At 41.9% G+C, this 23526-nt stretch overlaps 1 pseudogene; it reads left to right on the forward strand.

Moving 5' to 3' along the window:
• The window catches only part of LOC124622919, a 52464-nt pseudogene extending 32647 nt beyond the window's left edge, over nt 1-19817 (forward strand).
• Nucleotides 19818-23526: the final 3709 nt, after the last annotated feature.

Here is a 23526-nt window from a genome sequence, read left to right on the forward strand (position 1 = left end):
CTCATGCTAAGAAGCGTAGATTGTCAGTACAATGGAGGTCAGAGGAAGAGGCGCAGACAGTGTACAGAATGGTAAGTTGGAAGGAGGGTGTCATTGATGAAGAAGGCATTTACATGGTGGTGGGACAGGGTTTGCTTGAAGAGTGGCTTGTTAGCGGGAAGATGTGGATGTTTAGGTTAGGACGAGGGTGGCGAGGTGGGTGAAGACGAAGTGTACTTCGTTGTGAGAGTGAGTGAGGTAAGTGGCTCTGAGCACTATGGGACTTAACAGCTGAGGTCATCAGTCCCCTAGAACTTAGAACTACTTTAACCTAACTAACACACATCCATGCCCGAGGCAGGAGTCGAACCTGCGACCGTAGCGAGTGAGGTATGTGTTAAGGTGGAAGATGGAATGGACAACAAGTGATATCTGCTGGAGGTGTGTGGGTGCTAGAAGGGGTGAATGTTCTGGAGCACTATGGTGAGGAAGTGGATGTCTTTGACAGTAGGGAGTGGACGGAGAGAAGGGTGGATTGGCTGATCTAGGGAATGGACAGGGATGGTGAGTTTGGGTCTCAAGCGAGGAGGTTTGACTTTAGATTTGTAGGAGTAGGTGGGGTACGTCTCATTGCAGGAAGAAGAGGAGGCGAGATTAGGATACTGTTTAAGACAAACTGACATTAGACCGCATATTTTAACTGCATATAGTGTAAGACCGAAAACAGGACGAAGATGCAATTGGGTTAACGAATAACATCTACTACTATGTCAAACCGATGTACAGCACTATTCGCTTAACAAGCGATCGACAATTCGATAATCTTCTTTGCTATTTCCTCCGCTTTTCTTCGACAATCGCTAACAGAGTCAACGCAGCTTTTTGACCTATGTCTGTTTTTCTGAAGAAAGTATGTGATGCCGCCAGATGCCGCAGACCGCCACTGGAGAGCGCTGAGATCGCAAATCACGATAAAGAGCACGTTTCGTGAGATGCAAGCAGGTCGTTTTGGGTGGGTAGCCACCACGGCGGACACCACGCCTGGCGTGATTCGGGACGAGAAACACGTCCCTTATTAGAATAGCTTTAGCGATGAGCGACGCGCGACAGAAATTACGCGACAGACTGCTCCGTTGGTTGGACTGGAAACGTTTATTGGTGGACCCGCATTAATGTTCAGCACTCTTACACTATGAAATCAGACAAAATAAGGGTCACCAACATCGCTTTGACCCCCGAGACAGGGTCAAACATCTTAATACTCCGAAATCAATAATTTATTAAAGCCCTATAGGTGTCTAGCAACTCTCTGAATGATTCCGAGATCTTTCCACCAGAATGGCAAATGCCACCGGCAACAGTTCGTACACCGCCTACAGCTGACTCTTAACAACATGCACCGATACTGTCTACAACAGAAAAAAGGAAATAGGTGTAAGTCGATAAGTAAATGCCACTCAAGGACAGCAGGCTTCAAGTTCCCAAGGAAACAAACATAATTTACTGCCTTCAATTAAGCCTCGGTGTCCTCTCCGTTTGTCGAAACTTGCCACAATCTAATAATTGGATTTGCATTCTAATACAGGACCTCTGCTCACTGACCATATGCACGCTTACTAAAACGTAACACTCACCTACAAAAAGACGGAAAAGTCTCAAACAGAAATTCACGTCCGTGCACGGGAACGCACGTACGGATGCTTTGTTTTCCGTACTGCCGGAAATAGCTGAAGTATCTGCACCCGAGATAGAAATACACAGCGAAAATACCACATTCGTCCCAGGGGGAACACGACATATATATTTCACACGGAGCAACAGTCGACATTCCAAAAATCGCTCCACGAAATTATTTTAACAATTATGCCTTTCAGCCTCTTAGCCTCAGTAACTGAATCCAAACACTTCCACTCGCCATTTCTAGCTCCCTCTAGTACATCTCAGAGAGTAAATGCCTACTGCTGGGATAGGTTGGTTGATTTTTGGGGGAAGGAACCATCGGATAAGGGAAGGATGGGGATGGAAGTCGGCCGTGCCCCGTCAAAGCAGCCATCCCAGCATTTGCGCGAAGCGACTTAGGGAAATCACGGAAAAACTAAATTAGGATGGTCAGGCGGGGATTTGAGCCGTCTTCCTCCCGAATGCGAGTCCAGTGTGCTAAACACTGCGCCACCTCGCCCGGTTGCTAGTAGGGTTTTCATATTTTCAGCATATGCTGGAGAGCTCTGGTCAATGCTGGAGAAACCACTCGCCATCGGCAAGAGCATAGTCAGCACCGGCCTTCATCCATTTAGGAGGCAACTCCAGCTGATGATCTCGACCTATCATCCTTCCTCTGAATACTGGAAACTGGCTCTATCGAAGCTACTAGCTACAGGACGAGTACGCTGATCCGCCCAGAGAATTATTCACTATGCAGTCACATTAATGTGACCACCAGTCATAAGCTTGAGCAACCACCTTCTGCAAACAAGGCCGCAGCCAGGCGTGCAGGAAGAGAGCCAACGAGGGTCTGGAAGGTACCAACAGGAATTGTGGAGCCATGCCAACTCCAGAGCCGTCACCAGCTGAGCTATGTTTCGGGACTGGGGATCTATGGCGCGAGCAGCCCGACCGAGGGTGTCCCACAGATACTCGAATGGGTTTAAACTCTGGGAGTTTAGTGCATTGGGTTTAAATCCGGTGAGTTTGGTGCCCACGGGAGTACGAAAACTCATCCTGTTGCTCGTAAAACCACAAACTTACTTCAGAGCTGTGTAACATGCTGCATTGTCCTGCTGGCAGCTGCCATCGTGCCGAGGAAAAAAACAGACCGCATGTAGGTCTGCACATGGTCCCTAAGGATCGATGCATACTAGTATTGATCAATTGTGCCTTCCTCAATCACAAGATCACCCAAGGAACGCCACGAAAACATTTCCCAGACCATAAGGTTCCCTTCCTCTTTGCTTTCAGACGTTCCACGTCATGCTCGCCAATGGGCATCCGATAGAGCACAAAACGTGATTTATCTGAAAAGGCCGCCTCTTGCCACTCAGTAAATGTCCAGTTGCGGTACTGGCGTGCAAATTCCAGCTTTCATCGCAGATGAACAGCGGTCAGCATGGGTGCATGGGCCAGACACCTGCTGCAGAGGCCCATACATAGCAAAATCCGCTAAACGGTCGGTGAGGAGAGACTGTTGGTAGCCCCTTGGTTCGACTGGGCGGTGAGATGTTCAAGAGTTGTACTTTAGTTCACATGTACGCATATCCTCAGCCGTCATTCACCCCTGTCAAATATGGCCATCGTGCACCTAGTTTGCCTCGGCACCAGTTTTCGATAGCTCCACTTTCCATACACAGTATACCTTAACCACGACGGTATGCGAACAATTTACAATCTTAGCCGTTTGGGAAGTGCTTCTACCCTTCTTCCGAAAGCCAAAGATTATGCCCCTTTGGACGTCAGATAAACGGCTTATTTTCCGAATTACGACAACGACTGCATTGTTTTCCATTCCCCTCCCACCTGAAGCGCTTAGTATAACCTCCACTGCTAGTGCTACTGCCGGCCGTCTGTGAGTAGATAGTGTAAGCTGATGTTGAACAAAGGCAGTGGTCAGTTAAGGTGACTAGACGGATGTCACAATTTGCTTTTAGCGCTTGTAATGTATTGACAGCTGCAACACACAGTTCCGAAATGAATAATAATGCTTTAACATCAGAATGACTATCTACGCTTTTTCTAGATTGCAGAAAATAAAACTTTATAAAAGTACTACCGAACAGGCGTTTCGCTTGATATTTAGTTTAAAAGACAATACTGAGAAACAGACAACCAAATCAGGTGGAATACAAGCAGCAATGGGCTCGGTGAGGCTTAGAAAATGCTACACTAAAGCAATGATGTAAACGACACAGCTTTTATCCACTGCAGCTGCTACTGACTCGTCTTTGTTCTGCTACGAGCTACGGTCTCCCAGTCAAAATCCTACAATAAATCCAGAGGAGACTGGCCTAATGTGACACCTTTTTGCCTGGCGTAGCGCGAGAGCTCGACATGACGTGGACTCAACACGTCGTTTCTACCCTGTAGAAATACTGAGCCATGCTGTCTCTATAGCAGTCCATAATTGCGGAAGTGTTGCCGGTGCAGGACGCTGTGCGCGAGCTGACCACTCGAATATGTCCCATAAACGGTCGATGAGATTCCTGTCGGTCGAGCTGGATGGCCAAATCATTCGCTCAAATTATCGAGAATTATCTTAAAACCAATCGCGAACCACTGTGGCCCGGTAGCGTGACAGCGTTGTTTGGGAACGATGAGTCCACGAATGGCTGCAAATCGTCTCCAAGTAGCCTCACTTAACGATTTCCAGTTAATTATGGGTTCAGCTGGACTAGAGGACCCAGTCTATTCCTCGTAAGCACAGCCCATGCCATTACGAAGCCACCAGCTCCTTGCACAGCGTCTTATTGAAACCATGGCATCGTGGGGTTTTCGCCACATACGAACCATGCCATCAACTTTTATCACCTAAAATCGGGGCTCATCTGACCAGGCCATTGTTTTGCAGTCGTCTAGGGTCCAAGACACAGGAGAGGCGCTGCAGGCGATGTCGTGTTGTTAGCAAAGGCACTCGCGTCGGTCGTCTGCTGCCATACCACATTAACGTCAAATTTCGTTGCACTGTACAAACGGATACGCTCATTGTACGTTCCACATTGATTTCTGCGCCCACTATCCGCAGTATTGCTTGTCTGTTAGCACTGACAACTCATCGCAAACCCCGCTGCTGTCGACTGTTAAGTGAAAGAAGTCGGCCACTGCGTTGCCCGTGGTGAGAAGTAATGCCTCCAACTTGGTATTCTCGGCACACTCTTCACATTGTGCATCTAAGAATACTGAATTCCCTAACGATTTCCAAAATGGAATGTCCCTTGCTTCTTGCTTCAAGTAACATTCCACGTTCAAAGTCTGTTAATTCCCGTCCTGAGGCCATAATCACGTCGGAAACCTTTTCATTGAATCAGTTGAGTTCAAATTACAGCTCCGCCAATGTACTGCCTTTTACACCTTGTGTATCTGATACTATTGGTGCATATCGCTATCTCATGACCTCAGTGTATATTATACATTAACATCATTAATTTATTTCAGAATACAGAAAAGATTTATTAGGCACCGAGGCACTAGAGGTGGAGGACTGGGTATCAGTTTCTGCCCCGTACAGTCATGCATCCTGGTGGATGTAAAAATATTACGGAAATATTTTATGGCCAAACGCTAAACCGGTAAATATAACATGAGTTTGCCCAGTAGCTCCATAGTACAACGGCGAGTGCTCTAGGTTCCCATGCTCGGTACTTACAGAACGGTAATTTCTTAAAATATTTTTGAAAATGTTTGTCGTCTTTATTTTTAATGGTTTAATTTGGTTTTAAATATAATTATTTCCTTCAATTTAATTTCTAATCCTTAAATGCGACATTTCAGTCATGGTCTGAAATTTATTATTTTGCTCTAATTTAATGAAATGACTTTATATTTAAAAATCTGATAGCAGTAAGGTAGCGTTTTTAGTTTCTGATGGCGTGAATTTATGTTTTAAGTGTTTGTATGGCGACTAGCCTAGCACCCTCTGCTTCGCTCGCGTAGACTCTTTTTGTTTTTATTTAATTGAGTTTTTATGTTCTTCACAAATGCAACACCTTCTAAGTTTTTCACTCTAATTAAGGCCATATAAGCATGCCCTTTTCCGAATGTCCTTCTGATCAAAAAGCTTTTCTGGTAACTGAAGTCAAAAGTTTTTGTTACTCATGCCTTTTGCGTTCTTGTGTAGATATTTCCGTAGCAATTTTCATCTTCTAACAAGTATTTCTTTGTATCTAACCGAGAAGAGAAATAGCAATTTTCATAAATTGAGCTATAAAGTTTTTTAATGTAACGAAATATTTTCTCAAAAATTTTCATCCCCTGTTGCAGCTCCTTAGGGGTTGACTTCCAGAAACACTGAAACGTGTGTTTTTTCTTTCCGAGACGTCAACAAATTGTCATAGATGTAGGCTTAATAATCCTTTAGTAGTTCTTTAGTAATTATTCATTTTCCAAAAAGCTTTCATCCACTATTTTACCCCGTTAGTGTCTGAATTTCCACAAATATTCATACGTTTCTTGTGTTCTGACTGAGAAACCAAGCACCAGTTTCGTAGTTACACCTTTAAAATTCCCTTAATAGCGACATACCTTCAAAAAGGTTTTCATACCCTATTTCACCCACTTAGTAGTGGAATTTCGGACACTCCTTTCTTAAACGATGTCTACAATATAAAGTCGTCACCCTCTCCAAATTTCAAGTTTCTATCCTTAGTAGCTCGTGCTGGGCGATGATAAGTGAGTGACTAAGTGAGACAGTCAGTCAGTCAGACAGACATTACCTGTTACACACTGAAGAGCCAAAGAAACTGCGACAGCTGCCTAATATCATGTAGAGCCCCAGCGAGCACGCAGAAGTGCCGCAACGTGACATGGCATAGACTCGACTAATGTCTGAATTAGTGCTGGAGGGATTTGACACCATGAATCCTGGATGGTAGTCTATAAATCCGTAAGAGTACGAGGGGGTGGAGATCTCTTCTGAATAGCACGTTGCAAGGCATCCCAAATATGCTCAATAATGTTCATACCTGGGGAGCCTGGTGGCCAGCCGAAGCATTTAAACTCAGAAGAGTGTTCCTGGAGCCACTCTGTAGCAATCTGGACGTGTGGGGTGTCGCAGTGTCCTGCTGGAATGGTCCAAATCCGTCGGAATGTGAAATGGACATGAATGAATGAAAGGGGATCAAACAGGATGCATACTTACGTGTCACCTGTCAGAGTCGTATCTAGACGTATCAGGAGTCCCATATCACTCCAACTGCACATGTGCCACACCATTACAAACCCTCCGCCAGCTTGAACAGTCCCCTGCCGACATGCAGAGTCCTTGGATTCATGAGGTTGTCTCCATACCCGTACACGTCCATGTGCTCGATACTACCTGAAACGAGACTCGTCTGACCAGGCGCTTTGTTTGCAGTCATCAACAGTCCAGTATCGGTGTTGACGGCCCTGGGCGAGGCGTAAAGCATTGTGTCATGCAGTCATCACGCGTACACGAGTGGGTCTTCATCTCCGAAAGCCCATATCGATGATGTTTGTTTGAATGGTTCACACGCTGACACTTGTTGATGGCGCAGCATTGAAATCTACACCAATTTGCGGAAGGGTTGCATTCCTGTCACGCTGAATGATTCTCTTAGGTCAGGGATCCCCAAACTATTTTGGACAAGTGACTCCTTTTCCAAAGTGAACTGTTACCTCAGAACCCCATGGCCAAATTACCTACTTTTAAGACCAACCCCCTTATTCATAATGGTCCGCTAACTTAAAACAGCTGCTACAGAGTGTTATTTTTCATTCTGACTTAGGTCAATAGAAGAAGACAGAGTGAGAATTAGCAATGCTTTAAGTTAGCAGACTATTATGAATAAGGGGGCTTTAGTTTTTTCCTATTGATACAAAATACCTAGGTACTAAGGTACCAATCGGAAATCTTTGCACTTGGTTAAGTGAGTAAAGTTGACTTCATTTTCTCATCAAAATTTAACAAAATAAAAAGACATACAATTCAGTAAATATCAAGTTTAATGTATAATGATTATTACAAATTAAGTACTTAAAGAATCTTAAGTAGGTAGGAAATTATATTTAAAAAAGCATTAATTCGCAAAGAGAAAATAAAACATTAAGTGTGATGGATGAACCTGGTGACTATCTACCAATCTACCTACATCCGGTTCAATATTAGTGAGTGGCAGCCTTAAATCTCCACGTTCGTTGATTTTCAAACGCTTTCTTTGTTTCGTCAAAATGTTACAACACTGAAGCTTTTTTCAACTAGGTATGATGATGAAAAAGCGATAAGGTATTTTTCAGCAATGTTCCACAATGTACGATACTGTGTTTCAATGTTGCGTTGCCACCAGAACTTCTAATAGCATTGGTTGAACTTCTGCTTAAGCTCTTCGTCTGTGCTGATGTACGGATTTATTATCCATTGAGGAATTTGTAAATTTAAAAGATCCTCAAACCTCTCCGTAAAATCCTTGTGTAATACGTCCAAGTGAGTGACATATAATCAAATGTCCTCATTTTGAAGCATTTTTGGTAATTTTGACACATGCGGAAACTGCGAATATTCTTTTATGCCTAAATTTTGTTTATAAAGGATTAGATTACCCACGAAGGCCGATATTATTGATTTTGTTTTAATCAAGTTAAGATCGTCACCCTGCAGTTGCAAATTAACTTTGTTGAACATTCCAAAGATATCAGTCAAGTAATAAATATCTGTTTTACAATTTTTCAGATTTTATTTCAAATTCGGATCTTTTTCTTGTAAAAACTCCAAAACAGATTCAAAAATGGCATCGTTACTGAATACTTTTTCACATATGAGACACATCGGCAAGTGTTGATTTGATGGAGATGCAATAAATCCGAACTTCAAGTAGTCCAAACTGTGTTGTCTGCATTTTTTTCCGTGTCCGCCATCATAAAACTCTCAGTAATCCTGCAAATAAAAAACTACCTAAATAAAAAGCAATAATAAACTGTTAAATTTGCACACTATCTTATTTTTATCACACCCAGGTAATGGATTCTTGTTAGGTATTACTTACTCATTGATAAACTTCGATACCTATATTAGGTAAGTAACTGTAGGAGGTAATTAGGTATAGAAAATTCGTATTAGGTAAGTAGGTACCTATCAGAACGAAAACCAAAGCAAACTGAACACTTCAAAGTTTAGGTACCTACCTACTTAACAACTTAAGTGTAACTAATTTTTACAAATACTTTTATACCCACCTATTTATAATATGTTGTATGTCGTGTTTACCACTTTTTCAGTCACTTTACTTCACTTAATTTAGCTACGTAATAACTTTGTAATCTCTTGAAATAAATGAGTACTTATATGAGTTATTATCGTTCAAGCTCCAACGAGTTTCAAAACGCAAATGAACTTTCAACTTAAGTGCAAGCTCGTTAAATAGTAAAATATCAGGAACATGTTTCGACTTGATCATGAATTCGTTCGTGTTAAATCGCGTAAGCGTCAAATAGAGAGCAAGTCAAAACGCGCCTGAAAGACGTGCGCTCGAACTCATTATCGTACACAAACTTGTCCACACAGACTTGCCGAGTTTTTCATCTTGTACGAACTTGAGACTTTACATTACTACAATAATGCTATTTCTTACAAAAATATTAATTATTCTTAGTACACGTAACACAACATAAACAATACAGTACCTACCTATCTTGAAAGTTTTAAGTAAGAACTTGTGTTAATTTAATAGGGGTCGATTTTTAGACCTCGTCGACCCCCAAAATCAGTTTTCGTTTATGTCAACCCCTAGAAAACTGATATCGGCCCCAAGGGGTCAATACCGACCACTTTGGGAATCCCTATCTTAGGTCGTCGTTGGTCCCGTTCTTGCACTATCTCTCTCCCGGCAACAGCAATGTCAGAGATTTGATGTTTTACCGGATTCCTAATGTTCACGGTACACTGGTAAACGGTCGTAAGGGAAAATCCTCACTTCATCTCTAACTCGGAGATGCTGTGTCCCATCGCTCATGCGCCGACTATAACACCCCAGTCGAACTCACTTCAAGCTTGATAACCTGCCATTAAAGTATTAGTAACCGATCTAACAACTGCACGAGACACTTGTTGTCTTATATAGGCGTTTCCCACCGATGCGACGTATTTTGCCTTTTTATATATCTCTGTATTTGAAATGGTACACCTACACCAGTTTCTCTCGCCCTTCAAGGTGTGTAAAGTTAACAGTCCAAGAAAATGTACATATCGTATTGGGGCCAAAGTAAACTGCCGTTTTATTTTATATCCTAAACTTTGAGGATTCAAGCAAAGTAAGGCCATATTACGGGCCTCATTCTGGGTGAACCCTTGCAACGGGTGTGCCCAAAGTGATCTGACAGCTGGTCGCGTAGAAGTTGCCCGTAGTACTGCGGCTGACCGCGATCTCCTCCAGCAGATAGCTACGTGGAGCAACTTCCAGAGAGCAGCCAGCTGGATGAGTTGAAGAAAGAAGTCGGGAAGCAAAGGAGCTAGATAGCAGCCTGGTCGGGGCTTTCGGTTGCTTGCTGTTAACACTGGGCACCGTACCAATCTGCAGCAACAAACAATGTTTGGCCCCATGGCTCTAGGAAACGTAGCGTGGCCAGGATTCAAGTTGTTGTTAGCTGCGGTGTGTTTTCGGCTACGACAGTGAAGGAGCTCGTTCCGGTTGCAATCGCTGCAGATTGTAACGCAGATGACTGTGTCTGGATTGGTCAATTTAAGTTTCAAAAAACCATACACTTCAACTATGGCGAGGCTGCTGTAGGACTCATTCTGCATTTTTTTTATTGTTCTGTTCAGTGAGATTTTAATCCGTGCTAGTTGCTCCATTCACTATTTTACTATTCTCATTTGTTGTGAGCAACAAATGGTAACCAGTGGTGGTGTGTTCTGTTGTCGATTGGCCGTTCTTCTGAAAGTTACTTGTTTAGCGATAGTTAGGTGTCGGCTTTTTATTGGTTACATTTTAGTATTTCATATGCTGGGCGAAGATTGTTACTATGTGTTTGATTACTGTCTGTTTTCCTTTCTCAAGTTACGGTGTACTGTGGTATTTTTTTTTGGTTCATTACCACGTAACACAGAGACATTCCAACGGCGTACTTCTGTAGCAGTCCATCCCAGTCTACAAAGGGAGGTGACAAAATAAAACTGAAACATTAAAAAAAAAAAAAGATTTCACCATTTCACTGTTAATTGTTCGTTTATTTTACACAATCATGATTTCGGCTTTATAGCTCTTCTCGAGCACTATGGGACTTAACATCTGAGGTCATAAGTCCCCTAGAACTTAGAAGTACTTAAACCTAACTAACCTAAAGACAACACACACATCCATGGCCGAGGCAGGATTCGAACCTGCGACCGTAGCGGTCGCGCGGTTCCAGACTGAAGCGCCTAGACCCGCTTGGCCACACCGGTCGGCGATCAATTGTCATATAAAAGCCTTTCACACTATTTTCGTAACACATAACTGATGCAAACCTATCTGCATCCTATACAGGCTGTGATATACATAGTGAACCACAAAGAAGACAACCAGCAGAATACATCACTGATTTCGATTCCTAACCACATACTGCCCCCTCCTTCCCCCCAAATGCCACACCAGCAGCTACAGTGAAAAACAATGGACAAAGAGTTCTAGATTAATCTAGTTTAAAATTTATTTTTAAGTAACATTTCTCTATATATATGAATGTATGTATAAACGCCTGAAGATGAACAGAACATGTTCTAAACGCGTTGCATTATGTTAGATTAAGCATGAAATGAAAAGTGACTGGTAGCAGAAACATGAAATAAATAATTAAGCGCAGATAGTTTGCTTCAGTACGGGAGTATCAATTGGTGAAGACGGAGAGATTCACTGGTCCCGGCGGAGGTTCGAGCCCTCTCTCGGGCATGGGTGTGTGTGTGTTTGTTCTTAGGATAGTTTAGGTTAAATAGTGTGTAAGCTTAGGGACTGATAACCTTAGCAGTTAAGTCCCATACGATTTCACACGCAGTTGAACATTTTGAACGGAGAGATTTATGGACTCAGGTACTGGTTATTTCACAAGTTCCTCAAAATGGCGTAGAACTGCAGAATATCCAGTGACCGTTGGTTTCAAAAATCGACTCCAAGGCGACGGTTGCGCGGACAGCGGCCTCCACGAAAGACACACGCCTGGCGCCACCCCAGTAACGCCAACCTGTGTTCCGGCGAGCCGAACAGAACCTCAGCTGAAAGCCTAAGCGACCGTCAGCATTTTCGTCCCCGCTCAGGTCGGAAGCAGGACCTCTTGCTCTCGGAAGAAGCATACAGTGTGCGAGGACCTGAGTTTACAAATCTACTAAGAGACGCTTTCTGGGACTCATTTCGTTGGACTGCTTGGTACGCTCAGTTCGAGGCAGTATATGGTAGGATTAATTTCGTGACGAGCATCCGCGATGCAATATGCGCCGTATGTGTTCTTCTCAACCGCCATACAAGCGACCAGATACGCTAACGTACAGTTTTCATCAAGTCAATCGCGGTAGAAAGCTCAAAGCAAAGCTGACAGGGCTTAGGCTGCAAACATTCAGTTTGGTCCACGGGAAATCAGCCTCACTGCTCCATCAATGTTAATCCGGTAGTCTTTATTGTGCTGCCCCTGCTCGCGTGCTCGCGACGTGTCTGCACTCATGGCTCTTTACCATAACTTGTAATCGGAATCCTGGAGTTCATTTGTGTCAAGCTGCGTCAGAACTCTCTCTAGGGACTGGAATAGTTAGCGTTATCTTTGTTCGTTCTTTAAGTCCCTCCATGTACTTGTGGCTTGTTCCACAGTAACCATCGGATATCCTATGTAGTCCGGAATTGCGACTGGCCAGTTACCGTCTATTTGTATCGAGACAGTGTCTCATTTCAGCGTGTTTACGAGAACATATCTGCTTTCATTTAGCAGTCTCTTACTGATCTCTAGTCTCCCCCCGTTCCCTTCGTTAGCCAATTAATTTCAGTCGGCAGTCGAAATCCCTGGAGTACGTGAGCAGGAATCCGACGCCCTCACGGTCCAGAAAGCAGCAGACTACCAGGTGAGATTTTCCTAATCCGATGGTAGAGAAGACGGTGACAGGTAGAACTCATTCATTTCATTCATTTCGATCATTCCGAAACCAAAAGAAACGAGCAATTTACGATGTCAAGCTCCTTTATTATAGCGCTGGTGCTATAGCCTTGTACGTAATACTTCTATATACGGCGCGGCAGCTGGACTACATGACTTGAGCACACGGCACGGCATCGGTTGCACCGTCTGGTGGAGACCTCCAATTTGTAAGTGCAGTGCAGCGGGCACTCGCTATCCGCTGGGCAAAGCCGAAATTTTCGTCGAGGAGTACGAGTCTCAAAACACCACTGATGATCTGGTCGATGATGACAACGATGAGGGAATACGTCGCAGAGCTCAGGATATAAGAGAGTCTCCTCCTCACCTTGAACCACTGTTGACCTCACCAGCTCAGGTGAAGATTTTAATCCTTCAACTCAGAACTCACTCTTCCTCCGGACCGGACGGCGTTACAAACGAGCAGCTAAAGCATCTTCCACGCAAGTCGTTAGTGTTGCTCACTAGGGTTTATAATACGTGTACGAGGTTAGGCTATTTTCCGGGTGCTTGGAAGATTGGGCGAACCACCCCGATCCCAAATCCAGACAAAGACCTTAGTGTGCCTACTAACTACCGTCTTATCAGCCTCCTTTCCACCTTATCGAAGTTACTGGAACGCCTCATTTTGCGTCGCATGTGACCACTTATCCACGATCAGGACATCATTATTCCGCATCAGATTGCGTTCCAGCCTCCGCTTTCGGCTGAACTACTAGGAGTCGCAGATTACATCGCCTATAATATGAATGTTTATAATTATACAGGGGGCCAAATTTTTAGACACAGGAAAAGCTTATGTCTGTGTGAGGACCGATAAGCTCTTGATCAAACTGCACGACTTGACAAACTCGTCTGACTGTTGTTTACTTATCATCGGCATTCTCAAACACCGACAAACAATGGTCCATATCGATGAGCAACTCTCGTTTTAGACGCCTACAGGAAGGCCTCCTTCAGTGCTCGGTTTTATTCCAAACTCTTTCCATCCTTTATGTTAACGACTTACCCATCTTGCCCCAGGTGTCCTGGCTCAGTTTTCGGACGACACAGCCTTACTTATTGGTATCCGGCGGATTACTGCAGCCGTAGGGAGACTACGGCGTCAGATCACGTTGAAGGAACAGTGGTCATCCTCTTTACTCGCAAACGCCCTGACTTGCGCGACAGGCTTACCCCTGCCTATCAAGAACAGGCATGATGAAAGAAGTAAAATACTTGGGGGTCACCCTGGACAGCAAGCTCTTTTTCAAACGTCATTTCCACAACAAGAGGATTCAACTATTATACCTCTTACACCAATTGTACCCATTGTTGAGCAAATGCCAGATGAATGTTCGAACGAAGCTTGGGTTACATCGAGCGACAGTTTCACCTGTCCTCTCTATGGCTGCTCCATGTGGGGCGCTACCAGCCCATCCAATCTTCGGCCACTACAAGTCATTCAAAACACATGCCTCCGTCTCATCTTAGGAGCTCCAAGAGAGGTCCGGATTGCCGACCTTCGTCCTGAACTGAACGTCCCACGCATCTCCGATCACTTCACTTAAGCAACTCAGAAACTCCTTCATAGGATCGATTAAGTCTCGCCCAACCTGGAATGTTCTTGCTCTATCGTTCCATAACGGTGGCCCCGACTGCGGGTCCATCGTGCAATCATAGAGCCCCCCCCCCCCCCAGTAACTAGATTCAACAATAACCAACCCCCTTAGTAGGGCCACGGGCTACGAGCCATCTGCCCTGCTTACGTCTGAATAAAGCTTGAATAAATCACTGTACTCAGACATCCCAGAACTCCAAGCTTAATGTAAGGTTGTACTTCGTCTCACCCAGAGCGCGTGGAGACAAACACACACACACACACACACACACACACACACATGCGCGCGCAGGCGCACACGGGCGAGTACACACACACACACACACACACACACACACACACACACTAACTTCTGCTCATTTTGGCCGTGCTGTTGTTTGTGTCTTACACTGCGACACAACTCTTGAAATTTGAAGGGTAAAATTACTTTATCGTGCTCCCTGTTGCGTCAGATAACGTTTTTTCCCATTTTAGTTAATTGAGACGAGGGAACCTTACTTGTGTTATCTTGTGCATGTGCTTGGAGTTGTTCGAATAATAAAATATTCAAATATTGTTATTAGTGAGCGGTAACCCACCCACCTCTCCATTCCCACTACACGCAACCCCCAGCCAATTTCCACTCTCACCGTCCCCTGAGCCACGCTGTACTGTGTTGTACCAGTGAGTCTGCCAGATTTTGTTACAAAATTATTTCGACAATTTTCAGATTGTTAGTATGGAATGAGGTGTGATATACGAATCCATAAGCGGTTTGTGACTTTCAGGCAGATACAGGTTTTTCTTAACAATGAGGAACTGCGACTGAATGCGAAGCTCACCGCTCTGTTTTAGTGTATCATATGATGGAAAGCGGCACAAACTATAGCATTAACAGAAAGTCCAATGAAAAGGCTATTTCACTAACAACGTTTTTTAAAACGCGTCCTTGCACATCCGCGTGAAGAGACATGAAGGGAAAGACCCTTTAATGTGTAACAGAACGGGTTGTAGTCAGTCCAAGGGAATCTTAGTGCACTGGAGTAATGCATAAACATTTACTTTCATTCCAAACAGTAGGACACAGAAATGGAGATGCTTGTGATATCGGTGAAAGGCTGCATCACAGAAGCAGTGACACTGAGGCGGGGCAGTGTTTACCAATTGCCTCACATTCAAGCGGTGGCGTCTTGCCAATAGGTACTGTGGCACAGTGCAGCATCCACTATTTCCACTTGATAGTATCAATAATATTTAATACAACGAGCGTGTCTTCTTTAATCCTTTTTTATACTTGTACAATACAGACAGTATATAATAAATAATAGCGTAAACGCATACAGTTGAAGGTACACAATACTAGAACAAAGAAGTCTCCATAAACATTGGCTCTAAAAGCATTCCTTAAGAAACACGAGTACTTTTTCAACTTCGATACTGTGAAGCAATCTCTTTTACTGCAAGTTCTCTGCTTTTCATACCTTCAAACACGGTAGTATGGACCAAACATACGTCCAGTAAATATAGGCTGTAAAATGCATACAGTAAAAGCTACGAGCACTTGTTCAGTAGAAGAGATGTGTTTCACAGTAGCGAAGGTGAAGAAGTGTTCATAGCTCTTCAGGTATGCTCTTGAGCCCATGTTTACTGGATATTTTTTTCCTTGTTTGGTCCATTCTATCTCCTTCGAAAACATGGCAAACAAAGAGCTTGCAGCAGAAGGGATTTGTTTGACAATATCAAAGATGAAGTGCTCTCAGCTCTTAAAGCATACGTTTTAGGGCCCATGTTTACTGAGACATTTTTGTTTCTCTTGCTGTGTACTTTCAACTGTATGCGTCTATGCCATCAGCTATAATCCGCAAACTTAGCGTCAGTAGTCTTTTCCTAGTTTACTATAAAGACACATAAGTCTTTGCACAGAACTGTGCTCTGTGTTACGCTGTTTTGAGCAAATACTGCATTGTGAATCACTTTCGTTCCATCACGAAACGAATTTTCAATGTGCACCATATGTTTTGATTTATAGTATACGAAAACAAACACACAGTTTGCAAAGTACATGACTGTTTAAAATGCTACAGTGCAGTAATACAAAGACATGGCAATTTTTTCACTGGGTGGCGGAGTTTCGGGAGGTGAGACGTAAATTACTGTTACGTTAGATGAAAATAGTGTTTTACGTTCAGTCTAGGACATTAAATACAGACAGAAACAATAAATATATGGGATTTTTTGAACTATAGCACGACAAACTCATTTTATGCAAAGATAGGGAAACAAGTATGGGCAAGAAGTTTGTGAAATCCTTATGTGCTATTTGAACATCGATGATGGTACCACATTAGAATTTATTAGTATTTAGTGTCGTAAATAATACTGACTATTGTAGGTACACACAAAGTTAAAAGATTTGTTACTTGATCTGCAGATGAGTGTACAAATATTATTTATACTGCAGCATAGAAAGTACTTTCTGGAAGTTTAGGAAAGGAGTGTTGGCCAATCCACTCTTCTCGTTGAGGATATCATCAGGGGAAATGATTTCGTGTGTATGTATTTCTGTTTACTCTAATATATTCACAGTCGCTCCTTTTTCTGCTAAATAATATTTTCATAATGCTTTCAATGTGTGTCAATCAATGATTTTCTTCGGGCTGCAAATGTAGATTTATTCAAGCTTAAGTCATCGAGGTGTTCTGTGTACCTTATCTCAAGACTTCTGCTTATTTGACCAACGTAGAATTTTTGGCATGAATCAGTAGGTGGCCTTGGGAAGATTCACATCATGGGTAACTTTTTGCTGTTATTTGTTGTTGGTAAAGAAGCTGATATTAATATTTTTCTTTTTAAGTAAGTTTGCAGTTCGATATGTTATTGCAGCTATGTATGAGATAACGGCATATTTAGGGTCGACTTCTGCAGGAGGCTGATTTGTTTTGTATTGAATTCTGCGTTAACTAATATTCTGCGGAGTTGTGATTTTTGTTTTTATTTTGTTGCGCAGCCTGTTTATTATTATAGGTTCGTAGACATTATTGTGAGCAACTGTTTTAATTAAATTGATGTCATTTTGTTGATTTGTGTGATTCATAGGTACTTTTTGCATTTTGTGCACCATTGTTCCGAAATATGACATTTTGTGTTGGCTGGGGTGACATGAGGAGTTGTCAGTGCTGACATCTGTGGTTGTGGGTTTCCTGTAGATGCTAAACTGATGTTTATGGTTAATGTTCCAGATTTTAAGATCAAGAAAATGTATGCTCTTATTTGTTTCATGCTCAACTGTGAATTTTTTTTTTTTACGCACTTTTCTGAGGTCTGTGCCAGTGTATCAGTTGCATTGTTTGTACCATCAAAATGCAGGATTGCATCATCCATATACCTTTTGTGATATATTATTTCGTTTCTGATTTGTTGAGAAGTAATTTTGTTCTCGTGGTTGATGGAAATTTCACGTTAAGTTACATTGCAACACAAATATGTGGAACAACCATTTTGTTTACACGTTTGTACCTTGTAAATAGTTTTTTTTTATCCTAAGGCAACTGACAAGAAACTAGTGTATAATCGGTATTTACGAAAGCATGAAAAAACCGTCTGATGACGAACTGTAAAAAATTCGAAACCGGTAACGGTACTTTTTGAATAAAGTAACCTAAAACCAATCTGTAGTTGGTGCCTATACACCATAAACAATTTATTTTATATGATAGTGGCGGACCCATACCGTGTCCATATATGGCAAAATTGCAACAAGAAATATATTCGTATTTTTATGCATGAAACCAACAAAACAGTTCGCTTTGCATCACTGAACTAAAAAATAGTCTGTTTTGCTTTCTTTCTTCGCTGTTTGAACAACGTTGACAAATGACGATTTCAAAATCTAAACAGAATTATAGATATTGTAATATCAGAAGTCGTTTAAACGCAGTTTCACTGTCACTTTTAGGAACCACAAGTACTGAGGAGAAATTAGTGAAGCATGATATAAAGGATGAAAACAATAACAATAGAGTGAATTTTCTGTTATGGAAACTATGAAACCCCCTTACGTGGACACGACGAAAAACATGGTTCAGTATATCCAGGGTTATTGAAAGGATTCCTAAATGTTGCATCTCAATTAAATTTCATATCTCAAGAATCACTTAGAAACTAGTGAAGGCCTCAATGATGTTTCTAAGACCACTCACAATAATATACCTTTTCTGCCTGTTACAGTTGTATCATGAAGAGATAAGTACGAAGCTTAGACCGTCCTTGTGGCTGTCACGGTTGATGATACAACAAATGTTCAGGAATACACACAACGTGTTCTTGTTCTACGATACGTATCGAATGGAGAAATATTTGAACGTTTTTGGGAGTTCTTTAATCCAGAAAATGAAATAACAAATGGCATATCGAAATGTGTTTTACAACAAAGCCACATAATACAACAAGGAAATGGACAAAAAATGATAACTCAAACATTGGATAGTGCGAATTACATGAAAGTCAAAAAAGAACGAGTTCAAGCAAATGCAGCATGTTTTACACGATTCGCAAGAAAATATTTCTCCGATATTTTGACAATTCCAATATGTTCCCAAGATTCCCGCAGCATGTTCCGTTTTCAAGAAGCGTATTGACGCCATCATTCCAGGTGATTCCTCTACAAATTGGAACTTCAGCATACAGATCAGAAACATAGTTTATAAGAGTCTGCAGATCAAACCATTACAGAAGTAACATGAACTTTAAAATACCTGAATGATGATAATTACAAGTTTTGCTCAGAAATTTCTCGTCAAATTAGGCCTCTTACTGAAATAACGTTCAGCCAAATGCAATCTCTAGAAATTAGGGAAAATATAACAAATTTCAAAACCTGTTCTTTAGGATTAAGAAACTCAACTTACTTTGAGAACCCTTCAAATACACTCATGGCAGAAGCTAAATAAGTTTGTGACTGATATATGTTGATATAGTTGACAGATATTCATTCTATAAACACTGAGTAACTGCAAAATTGTTCAACAAGAAATGCTTCGACAGGTTTAAGAGTAAGGTTCCTACAAAAAGGTAGTATTTACCAATGAAGCATATTTCCTGACTGAGAAAGATAAGCTTGAAGCTGAATTAAAAGTAATCTATCGTAGATCCGATATTGACGAATATTTTAAATTGAGACGCTGAAATTTATATGGGAAAATAATGTAAATAATCTTAGTAAAATTACGAAACTGATACAGATCCCCTTGACTATATCAGACACAGAACGCCGCTATTCGGCACTGAAGATAGTAATGACAACTGTAAGAAGCAGTATGAATATGGAAAGACTAAATGCGCTTGCTACGCTTTCACTGCAGGAAAAATCCCTTGGTCAACATCCGGAGATCAAGGCGAAAATTACTGAACTTCTTGTTCAAATTAAAAGAAGAATGGATTTCATTTTTAAATGAACATATCAAGCTAGAACTATAATAATATAGGTTAAAGTAACGTTTGATTTTGTTCTTTTAGGATTTTGTCACGTTTATTAATAAAATTTATTTATTCAAAAATTTGTTTAAACTGTTGCTGCGATAGCAAACTCTTTTGGAAACTGTAGGCAGATGCTGAGATGCGCTCTTACTGCTGTGATCCACAGCCTAAGCGATAGTGGGGAGGTATTCACTGGCTTGTCCATCTCCCAGAAAAAGACACTTCCAAGAACAAGATGATTTTGACCAATATGCAGTCAACTACGACGTAATCAGTACAGCGAAACTATCTGAAGATCAAACTATCAATGCTGAACGTTGCCACACAGAATTCCTAAACTGCTGCTGCTGCCCAGTCATGTTTTGGGTCAGAGATATGACTGAAGAGTGAAGTCTGCTGCAGCACAATTCCCTTCCACACACTGTGACCATTGTGCTCAGTTTCTTGGGTGGGCTACCATGGCTCACTTTGTCCTGATATGATATACAGGGTGTTACAAAAAGGTACGGCCAAACTTTCAGGAAACATTCCTCACACACAAATAAAGAAAAGATGTTACGTGGACATGTGTACGGAAACGTTTAATTTCCATGTTAGAGCTCATTTTAGTTTCGTCAGTATGTACTGTACTTCCTCGATTCACCGCCAGTTGGCCCAATTGAAGGAAGGTAATGTTGACTCCAGTGCCTGTGTTGACATGCGTCTCATTGCTGTACAGTACTAGCATCAAGCACATCAGTACGTAGCATCAACAGGTTAGAGGTCATCACGAACGTGGTTTTGCAGTCAGTGCAATGTTTACAAATGCAGTGTTGGCAGATGCCCATTTGATGTATGGATTAGAACGGGGAAATAGCCGTGGCGCGGTACGATTGTATCGAGACAGAGGCGGACCAACTCCATGGCCTCCACGCTCTCCTGACCGCAACCCTGTTGACTTTCATTTATGGAGGCATTTGAAAGCTCTTGTCTACGCAAACCCGGTACCAAATGTAGAGACTCTTGGTGCTCGTATTGTGGACGGCTGTGATACAATACGCCATTCTCCAGGGCTGCATCAGCGCATCAGCGATTCCATGCGACGGAGGGTGGATGCATGTATCCTCGCTAACGGAGGACATTTTGAACATTTCCTGTAACAAAGTGTTTGAAGTCACGCTGGTACGTTCTGTTGCTGTGTGTTTTCATTCCATGATTAATGTAATTTGAAGAGAAGTAATAAAATGAGCTCTAACATGGATAGTAAGCGTTTCCGGACACATGTCCACATAACATATTTTCATTCTTTGTGTGTGAGGAATGTTTCCTGAAAGTTTGGCCGTACCTTTTTGTAACACCCTGTATAGCAGGTTTCATAAGTAGAGGATTGCATCCGCCAATCACCTTCAGGTCCCAAGCTTAACCTGCCACCGAAGTACGAACCGCAGTGACTAAGACCAACAGAGTCTTCAACGGGAAGCAGTACAACTTATTAAGCACGTTACGCAGGCATCTGCATCTGAGTGCAGCAGGGCCAAAATCAATTGGATTCCGTATCTTCGTAGCAGCAACAAGCCCACCAGTGTTAACTGATACGAACATACGGAATCCAATTGATTTTGTCCATGTTGCATTCGACTCCGCATTCCGGCGAAACATGCTTAATAAGTTCTACTGTTTCCATTTGAAGACTCCGTTGGTCTTTGTCAATGTGGTTCGTTCTTTAACAGCAGAATAATCTTGGAACCTGAAGATGACGCTTTTAGGCATCGAAACTGGTAGCATGTTTTGAATAAACGATGTTGAATTACAATGCAGTTGTTGGTTTCAATTAACGTTATTGAAGTACTTCGTGTCTGACTGCTGCCTCACTGTCCTTTGTGGAGTACCAGAGACAGTATATAAAGACCTAAGTGTCCGAACTTCTAAGGTTATTCGATTGTAGCCAGTCATCTGGAAATGCGTTACACTCCTCTAAACAATGACGACTGATACGAGTTTTTTTCAATCGAATGAGATATCGCGTATATCTTGTGACCATGTGTAAATATGAACTTACTAACATTAAGAATTTGATTGGAAAGCCGTTGTTTCGTATTTCGATGTTTTGTTTTTTGGTGCACCCGCTATGCTCGCATTAGAGAAGACGAGCAGGATTATTCTCCATTTTTAAGGCGAGAAATTAACCTAACGTAATTAGGAACAAAGAGTAGAAATTCTCTGAACTGTATCGAGAGCTGAATACGATAGAACAAGTGTTAATGATTTACAGAACTACCTCTTGTCCGTTGAAATTTTGTCATAATATACTGCTCATTTAAATGCCAGACTTTTATTTATCACTACGACTCCTGACTCCTATGTATTATTCTTAGAGAATTACAACATTTTAGTTAAGTTTCGGCGAGCTGAATTGTGAGCCTATGGAATGAAGATTAATGAACTGTACGTTCTCCATCACATTCTGGCTGTTTGCACAAATAATTTTCTGTCCCTTGTAAAAGGTTGTGGTATCCAAAACACGCACAAGACTACCCAACGTTCAAAGCTGAAAACAGACCACATATTTTTATCCACCGCCCCACACAAGGTTTCGCTTGCACCTCTTTAATCAATATTCCATAACTTGTTTTTTATGTCGGACATTGAACTCCAACAATGAATGTGGTAAAGACGAAAGTGAATGTTTTCACCTGAAGATGCTCATGTTAGAAATAAAGCGCATTGAGTTATGACTGGTAGCGGATTGTTTAGGATTGTAGCTGTAACGCTGTCAGGTTTCTTTCAGTGAAGAAATAAGTATTCATAACTTCTGTACTTACCTGTAGTACTTCATGGTCGTAAGTGGTCTATATTTAAGAGCAAAATTTACAATTTGCGTCAAGTTTAGAATAACGACGGTGTAGCAGCCAGCTTCCTAAATGAACGTCTTTGAAAAGCAAGTCACATCTCATTATTATATCGATGTATCACATCAAAATATGGCCACATATCATTTATCAGAGTTAATAAGGATGTGAAGGATTTAAGTAGCGGTATAAATAAGACTAACGTTTGCTTTTTATGGAACGTAATAGCCATGCAGCACAATAATTATTTAAACACGCTTAGCACGGTAATTTAATTAGGTTCTGTGTGTGACGTCCCAGAGTTATTGTAAGGCAGTACCTCGGTGCGACAGCGTGGAGGGTTTACTTATTTATGTACCAGGGAGCAGAGCAGCCATAAAAGCAACTATTTTAATTAGGGAGAACATAAAACTGGGGGCCAGGCTGTGGCTAGCTGTACCTTTATAGAAGTTGTCAGTGGGAAGCGTCTGCTCGTTCTATCTACGAAACTACATAAAGCATACGGCAACAAGCGCAGACGAACAGCCACTGGATGCAAATGACTTGCGTCTTTCGTTGAACGTGTAAAACGCGAGCACAAGTGTCTGTAGAAGCATTTGATTCTGATGAAATCGAAGGTATCTCGAACCTCTGAAACATTACTTTTCCTGTATTCACTATGCAGGTACTGCATTTCACAACAAATACGAACTGTTATATTGAAATATTCATGAATAGTATCCCCGATGGGCAAAGCAACTGCCTTTAATGAAGATAATTTACGAGAAGTGTTAGCACAGTTCAAAGCTGCCAAACAAGAGTTGCTTCAGTGAGGAAAGAGACGATGCACGACAGATAACGATATGGGATTCATAT

Source organism: Schistocerca americana, chromosome 7, assembly GCF_021461395.2.
Source record: "Schistocerca americana isolate TAMUIC-IGC-003095 chromosome 7, iqSchAmer2.1, whole genome shotgun sequence".
Lineage (NCBI taxonomy): Eukaryota > Metazoa > Arthropoda > Insecta > Orthoptera > Acrididae > Schistocerca > Schistocerca americana.